Here is a 9173-nt window from a genome sequence, read left to right on the forward strand (position 1 = left end):
TATGTCCCATGTGATGTTTGCAAAGTACTTTGTTGTGGTGTGTGGACAAAAAGAAGCTATATAAATGCAAATTTAATGTATTCATTTATTCTGTACTGAAGGTTGCACTGAAGGCCAGGTAAATTACACCCACGGCATCTGCCAGTCAGCTCTTAATGTCATCCACTTCAGTAACAATAACTTCCCATAGGATTTGTGAAGCCTGATTTTCTTTTGTTAGTCCTTGCACACTATTTTTAATCAAATTACACTTCTCCAGGTGCTTCCCACCCAGGTGGACCCGCTAGCTGATGAATCGAAGGACCCTGATTCATTACAACCTGCGACATTTACCTGACCTTGCCATGAGACCACAGTGGCAGCATAATGAGGTCCATGCCTCTAGTGCAGCCCCCGCTTCTCCCAGCTCACTGCCGAGATCCTCAACAGCTGAATCTTTGCACTGAAACTTTAACAACCTGCAACAAGAGCCAACATCATTCACTTTGGCTTTACGTGGAGTCCATTATTTCTTTTACTCCCCCTGAAAGTGTATGGCTGTCCCCAGCATCGCTCTCATTATCCTTCTTTGAACACTGGGAAAAGAATGTATTTACATTTCCTGATGTGCTTAGTATTCCTGCCATTACTGTCTCCCTGAGCCTGCCCTGACCTTTGCAATGACATTTTCAGCAACTTTATTCCCAACACTTTTTCTTTGCTGCTATTTTCTGTGCATTTTTTTGCTTTATTTTTGCATTTTTCCAGCTTTATCTTTGTTATTATTTTCTTCTTTGCTCTTTTATGCTCTCCTAGGTAGATCCCTGGACATAGTGATGACTCTCTGGTCCTTTCAGACATTGCTTGCTCCCTGCAGCAAGCCTCATTGTGGTCTGCAATGCTGCTGGGTACTGAGTACATGGAAATTAAGGTGGGCTACAAGTGAGGCTCAGAGCATGGAAGGAAGTTTTTCTTGTGTAACTTCAGAGAGCACAGCTATTCTGCTGCTGGGATGTATGTGCCACTGGCCTCATGCAGAGATGGTATGTCAAGAGAAAGACTAAGCTTACAATTGCTGGCATCACTAATGCTGTTGTTTTAGCCTCAGGCTAAATGCAGGGAGGAGATTGGAAGCTGCATGCACCTGTGGCCCAAATCAACATCCCTTCAGCTTGTCACAACTCTGTGTTCCTGTGTCCCAGGGCCTGCAGTGCTGCCCACACTTCAGGGAGCCTATGAAATGCAAGCAAATAGTTTCCTTTAGGCAATCCCAAGATCGAATTTTTCCAGCTCAGATTACATGGGCAGAAACAAAGCCTTGGAGAAACAAAAGGTGGCTTATGATAACCTGACCTGTGCAGTAGCTCCAGGCTTAGCCCTGAAATTTGGGAAAAATCATTTGCACTGGTGTAGACCTCTGGTTTTATTTTGAGGCTCAAACTCTCAAACCTTGTCAAGTGTTTGTTTGGATTTGTCTGATGGGTCAGTAAGCGGTGCAGTCAGACATTCAGCTGCCATAAAGAACTGAAGCTTCAGTGAGGGCAGTGGATTTGCACTGATTGACGTTGGCATAGCTTATAGTGCACAAGAAGAACTCAGTTTACTACATTCCTGCAAATGAAAGATATGTTCTCTGGGAACCAGATAGAAAACCCACTGGTTACTTACTAGGACATCCTTATCACCACAGTCTTTCAGTGATCCCTCTGCCTTTACCGGTGTAACAGGACCCATGTGGTTCAGAATGGCACCTATTAATTATTTTCATTATCTTATTTTCCCTTTTCTTTCTTTTCTTTTCTTTTCTTTTCTTTTCTTTTCTTTTCTTTTCTTTTCTTTTCTTTTCTTTTCTTTTCTTTTCTTTTCTTTTCTTTTCTTTCTTTTCTTTTCTTTTCTTTTCTTTCTTTTCTCTTTTCTTTTCTTTTCTTTTCTTTTTCTTTTCTTTCTTTTCTTTTCTTTTCTTTTCTTTTCTTTTCTTTTCTTTTCTTTTCTTTTCTTTTCTTTTCTTTTCTTTTCTTTTCTTTTCTTTTCTTTTCTTTTCTTTTCTTTTCTTTTCTTTTCTTTTCTTTTCTTTTCTTTTCTTTTCTTTTCTTTTCTTTTCTTTTCTTTTCTTTTCTTTTCTTTTTTCCCTAGCAGGCATTATTTAACCAGCAGTGCTGCTGGAGAAAGCTGTTACTCTGTACTGTCAGTGAGTGAGTTCCTCACGGCTCAGAAAGAACAAATGCTGCTCTTGCAAGGATCTCCAAATCTCTGGAAGAGACACCCTTAATCTCTGGGAGCACCTTGGGGAAACAGGCTGAGAAAGACAGATACAGAGCTGGGCAATGCAGTTCACAGCCTCATTATAGCAAGGAGGGATTCAGCTACCTAGCTTGGCTAAAGCAGCATGAGTTACAGTGAATAAGAGTGATTAGAGCAGGAACAATAGAATTTCACTGAGACAAACTGAACAGCAAAGACTTCAGGAAAGGCTGATGCTGTTCCAATGCTGAAAGTTGATATTATGGTGACACAGCTAAAGGGACAAGCCATTTCTCCCCTGAAACCAAACAAAATGCTTTCAGCTTCTGCTGATTTTTGTAGCCTCACAACTTTTTTGCTGTTTTCAGGAACAGATGGAGTGCAACAATGTTAGTAACAGTTCGTACATCTGACTGCTGCTGTGGGGGAAAAGGGGAATTCGCCAAAAAGTTCCTTGGAAAATAAATGTGGCAAACAGATCAAATAAATCCAGTAGAGGTAATGTGTCCACCTAACTACATGCCATGCTGACCAAGCACTTTATCCTTAATTACATAACTGTTTTTTTCTTCAGTGAGAACACAGTGCTTATCTCTCTCTCTTGGATTAGGGAGAGAGATTTGTGCTAATCACATACCAATGTCCTGCCACGAACAGATCAGACACTTCACACCAGCACAGTTTTGTGAGATTCCTTCAGCTTTCCACACCAGCCTGGCATCACCATTCCCTACAAGCCTCCCTTCTCCAGAACTCCCTGGGGAAAAAGCAAGGAGAAAGAACATGTTGACATATGCTCAAGCAGAGAGTGATGTGTGAGAATGGCCAGCAAACAGCCTTGGGACATACTTTGCACAGGTATCAGGGTGAAGTGGCCAGGCAGAGGAGTGCTGGCAAAGCGAGGCGCAGCTGACAGAGTCAAGTTGCACACGTCATTGCAGATCTTGTAAGTCAACAGAGTGAATCTTAATTTCTTCATCTAGGTTAGTACAAGAAAGCAGGGGGAAGCAAACATCTGGCCTAGCAGCTGCCTCACCAAAAGAAAATACAGTAAAAATTGTTTAAGGTCTAGCTCTACTTTAGAAAATAGGTGCAATGGTTACTACTTACCTGTCTTGCTTTGCTGTCCCCTTTAACAAAAATAACATCCATTAAGCCATCTGATTTTTCTTCGCAAGTGGAGAACATAAACTCACCATGTAGTAAATCTTTTCCTTGTTTCTGGCTCACTCTGTTAAGCTTGAGTGCAGCCCTTGTTGTTGCCAGTTGAGTTCTGGCAGATGGGTTACACGTGGAAGCTGAGGTTTCCAGTACTGAGCAGCAGCTGAAGTAGAGTGTGAATACCGAGGTCTGGAATCCAGCAGTAAATCTTTTGTAAGCTGTCACCCTTAAAGATTGCTTATTTCTTTATGGAGCAGTGTGAGAAGCTTCAAATATGTTGCTGTTTCCTGGAGACCAGACCCACAGCGTGTCCCCTGCCAAACTGGCCAAATCCAAGCAGAAGGTCCTATAGGCTTGTTAAAGCTTCCTTTAACTTACCAGGATTTTATGTAGCTGTTTTTCAAGTGTCCTTTCCAGTCACCCATTACTCAGCTAGAAGAAGGAGTTGCACAGAGCTCATGAGCATAGCTATGGAAAGCAGACCTTCTGCCTACTGGGTGTGCTCAGCAATGCATTTGTCTATCTACTGGAATAAGACCATGAGAGCTAGAGTATGCACTGCCATCCAAGCAAGACTGCTGAGAGAGCACTAAGTATCCTGAAATAGATATGATTTGGCTAATTCTGGATAATCTAGACAGATTTTGGAAGACACTGTACTGTGAATGCTACACCTCTGTGGGACAAGTGAAAGTATCAGCAGTGAAGTGTAGCCATTTATAGAGTTGTTCCAATATACCTGTAGCAAAAAGCAGCTGCATCTACAGTATATTCATGTCAATACCTCAATAAGTCTTTCCTGGGGTCTGTGAGCAATGTGGCACTCAAGCAGTGCTGGTGTTGCAGTGCTCTCAGTTTCCTATCCTATCTGGTCTGCAGTGTCACCCAGATGAAGCTGTAACTACATTTCTTTCCACCATGGCTTATGCTTTCCATGAAAATAAAGCGAAAGAATAAATAACAAGAATCAGAACTTTCCAGTTCTGTGGTCTGAAATGGAAGGGGGCAGTAGATAATCTGTTGGGTCGACCACTTCCTTTCTTGAATGATTTTGCTTTTCGCAGAGGAAGTTGTAAATGTGCTGCCTGAAACCCAGGTATTAGTGTGGGGAGGGGTGTCTGCAGGATTTATACTACAAAGAGCCTCTTTGCTCAGTCAGTCAGGAAAAAATGCCTATTGCCATTCTCCGGAATAGAACACGGAGCTGAGAAGGGGCTGAAATATCCATAGTTAAAGAATGGACAGGTAACAGACAAATTGCCTGGTCCGTAGGCTGATGTACACATAGACAACAAATGTTTGCAATGCTTAAGGTATAATTTCCAGGCACTGTTCACTTTCCACATATCCCTATGTCCTACCTCTTTGATCTGGTAGCCTTCATGCCTGGCTTCAGGAGATGCTCAACTGGTGTTAGGGGTTAGTAACAATTTCATCTCCCAGAATCTAGTCAAAACCTTGTCTCAAGGAATAGCTATGCATTTTGGATTTAGTCAGAGTTTTTCAGCTTGCCCATGAGCAGTGGGCAAGCTATTATAAATAACTATTTTGGCCTCCACAGTGGATGTTCCCTCCTTCCTCCATTGCTTCTGTAAGGAGCCAACAACAATTGTAGATAGCAGTTGGTCAGAATCACTGGAACTTCATCAAAAGAAACTGAATCTGAAATCTGAATCACATCAGAAGAAACACTATCTCAATCTGAATAGGCTCAATCTAATCAATTAATATAAATTAATTTAAGCAGATAATTAAAAGAAGTAATAATAAAGTAATAAGAACTGCATATCTGAATCAGGTTAGTGGCTTTGAAATGCTTTTCAAAGTCTGAGTCATGCAAAGTGTGCAGATACTAGAGATACTGTAGTTAGCAAGGGGACGCTCTCTCTGACAGCTTGTCAGTGGGCAGCTACTCAAGAGTTCTTTCTGCATTTACCCAACTGAGACCTACCTGCCTCTCTTCTCGGTTCTGCATAAACTCAGACATATCTCTTGGCCCACCTGGGAATCGCTCTTCTCCAGAGTATCTGCATCTCTGTGGAAGCACATTTTCACATGCTGTCACCTCTGCATACCCTCCCTTCCTGACTTGAGTTGAGGCTTGAATGCTCTTCAGCATGTGGCTTCCCAAGGGAGGGGATTTGCACACAGGGATGCTAAAGTGAAGGAGAAAACCATTTCTTGCACCACTGTCATTTCAACTTTGAAAACTTCTTCTGAGTCTTAATCTCTAGGGAATGAAGCCAATTAAACAGCAATCTGGCAAGCCTATGAAGCATCTCCTCCTTTCAATGGAAGTCCTTCTCTGAATGACATGAGCTGAGTGGGAGAAGACTAAACAGACAGGAGCAGCAGCAAGTTATTTCTAACTGAATAATGGTAATGTTTCATATTTTGGTGCACTGTGATTGAAATGCCATCAGTTTTTCAGAAGCAAATGCACTGAAACTAGAGAAGACTCTGATTTCTAGTTTTGCAATCAGATATGCTAACACGTCTGAACGTTTTTTTTCTCCCCATTACCTAAAAGGCACTGTAGTAGAATTCAGAAAGACAGTCAGTCTGCATCTTTTTGCTTGTAAGAACAAAATAGATATGGTTGGCACTCTCAGTTGGATGTTCCTCAGTGAAATATACACCTCTCCAATCAGCTAACATCCACTCAGGCACTTTCAAACACAGAAAAGACCCTAATGATAAAAATAACTGCTTCTTACTTGTACTGCTGCATAAAAAACATACCTGCAGAGCTGCTTGGAAAGCCAGGAAGGCTTCTACAGGCCACTGCGGTGATATACAGGTTATCCTGTACAGATTCTTCTATTTCACCTACTGAGCTCTGCTCTGAACCAAGTGACTTGAACTTCGTAGCTGCCACTGTTCATACTCAGTGCAGGGTTAGAGCCTGTCTTCCAGTTTTTGATTTTCATACCACCAGAGGCTTAGAATCAACCTCTTCTCTGGCCCTCATGATTAAATTTATCAACCTGAACATGTCTGGAGACCTTGCCAGCTGTAGGTTTTGTTACATGTTTTATCTCAAGATATGAGAGTTTTTGGTACTTGGTATTTTCCCAAATATAAGGAAAAACAAGTCATCTATTAACCTTCCATCTTTGTTAAACCAAGCTACACATCTCATTATATGTACTTGAACATCCTTGTAGATCTTTTCTGCACCATCATGTTTTGTCAGCAGGGCAATTATATTCAATTTCAGATTTCTGACGGAAACATAGCATGGTGTTGGCCTCACATCAACACTTGCAAACCCCACTAGAAAAAAACCCCACATTTGGATGAAAATTCCCCACTGATAGCTAGTTTTTGAGCTGTTAGCTAAGCAGTCTATAAGCCACTTAACAGGGCTTTAGTGATACTGTAAACTTGTCATTTGTTTGTGCTCCTCAGTACCATACCCTGTGATTTCTGTAGGATCTCAGCAAATCATTAACACGGGGTCATCTCAGTGGGAATAGAAATTAGACCTGAGGTTTTGAGACTCGCAGTGATAGGAGCCAGGGGAGTACTACAAATTCATCTCTGGTTCAGAATGAAAATGTCTGCTTGTTCCCAGACACTGCTGACCCTACCTTCATATGGGGCTTCCTTTGCCAGTCCCTTCTCTGCCTAGTCATCTTCTTTGGTCACCACAAAACTGCATTCCCCCAATATCCTGGAAGCTTGCATATTCCCTTCATCCCTGAACCAGACTTAGGAAGAAGCTCCCTTTGTTCCCCATTTTGAGAGCTGCTGAACTGGGTGGTCACTGTGGTAAACCCACAGACTACAAAATGATGTTGAGAGTGCTCTGCCCCTCAGTTGCCAGCGAGCCATACTGTGAGCCTAATTCAAACAATATACAGAGTCTTGACAAGAACTTTCAAGTGGTAAACAAAATCCCTCACTGAGGGAATCAGCTGAGTAGATATTGAACACTGAACAGAGCTACCCACGGGTCAGCAGGCAAACACAATAGGTGTGAGTCTGTCTGAGTCAAACCATGCATGTAATTAGTTGTACTGTACAGAAGGAATTATACCTGAAAGCCAATGTGGTTTCAGAGCCAACAGGAGTACCACAGACATGGTATTTGTTCTCAGACAACTGTAAGAGAAGTGTAGGGAACAGAACAAAGGTCTCTATGTAACCTTTGTTGATCTCACCAAGGCTTTCGATACTGTGAGCAGAAAAGGTCTCTGGTAGATTTTGGAACGTTTAGGTTGTCCCCCCAAGTTCCTTAAAATGATCATCTCACTTCACGAGGATCAGCACGGCCAAGTCAGATATGGTGATGCACTTTCTGAGCCCTTTCTAATAACCAATGGTGTGAAACAAGGCTGCGTTCTCGCATCAACCCTATTCACAATCTTTTTCAGCATGATGCTCCAAAGGGCCACTGCAGACCTCGATGATCAGGATGGTATCTACATTCGATATCGTACTGATGGAAGCCTATTCAACCTAAGGCGACTGAAGGCCCACGCTAAGACCTTAAATCATCTTGTCTGGGAGCTGCTTTATGCTGATGACACCACCCTTGTTGCCCACACAGAAGCAGCTCTGCAGCGTTTAACATCCTGCTTTGCAGACACTGTTGAGCTCCTTGGGCTGGAAGTCAGCTTGAAGAAGACAGAAGTTCTCTATCAGCCTGCACCTCAGGAAGTCTTCCATCATCCCCGTATCACCATTGGCCAATCAGAGCTCAAATCAGTCCAACAGTTTAATTACCTGGGTAGCCTCATCTCCTTGGATGGTAAGATTGACGGAGAGATAGAAAACAGGTTAGCAAAGACATACAGTGCTTTTGGAAAACTCCATAAAAGACTATGGTGTAATAAACTCCTGAAGAAAAGTACCAAGATCAGTGTTTACAGAGCCATAGTGCTGTCCACTCTTTTATATGGATCAAAATCATGGGTCATCTACCGCCACCACCTACGTCTCCTAGAACGCTTCCATCAACGCTGCCTCCGTACAATCCCAAACATCCACTGGTCAGATTATGTGACTGATATATCTGTTCTAGAACAAGCAGCAGTCACAAGTATTGAGGCCATGTTACTGAGAACTCAGCTGCGATGGGCAGGGCACGTCTCCAGGATGAAGGACCACCGTTTCCCTAAGATCTTGCTTTATGGTGAACTTGCCACCAGCTGCCACAAGAGAGGAGCCCTGAAGAAAAGTTACAAGGACTCCCTGAAACAACATCTCAGCCTTGGACATATTGATCATCATAACTGGTCTACTCTGGCCTCAAATCGGGAGGTCTGGAGACACACCATCTATAACGCTGCTGCTTCCTTTGAGAACACACGCAGGATCACTCGAGGAGAAAAGACAGCACAGAAAGAACCATGTCTTGCAGAATATACCACCTAAGGAGTCCTTCTGCTGTGCCTTTTGCAATCGGACATGTCTGTCTCGTATTGGCCTTATTAGCCACCAGTGTGCTTGTAACAAATGTGGATAGAGCCTTTCCCAAATCTTCGTTCGCGAAGCCTGGCCATGATGACACCCAGACACAGTAACTGAGGAACTTACTCTGCATCTCTTGGCCTATCAAACTCATAAAGCACATGAGACTGCAACCTCATTCTCCAGAGTTCTTGAGTTTAGCATAATTCCTGCCTTACCACCTCACATTCTTACCTTCTCTCTTATTGATGAGAGCAGTGACCTTTGTCTGATTCTCCAGCCAGCACCTTTTGACTTTCTGTATTGCAAACATCCCTCTCCCAACTCCCCCTCTTCAACCTTGTGTGCTTATTTCTCTCATGCAATACCAATTC

The sequence above is a fragment of the Manacus vitellinus genome, unplaced genomic scaffold (genome assembly GCF_001715985.3).
Source record: "Manacus vitellinus isolate BGI_N305 unplaced genomic scaffold, ASM171598v3 scaffold_3_pilon, whole genome shotgun sequence".
Lineage (NCBI taxonomy): Eukaryota > Metazoa > Chordata > Aves > Passeriformes > Pipridae > Manacus > Manacus vitellinus.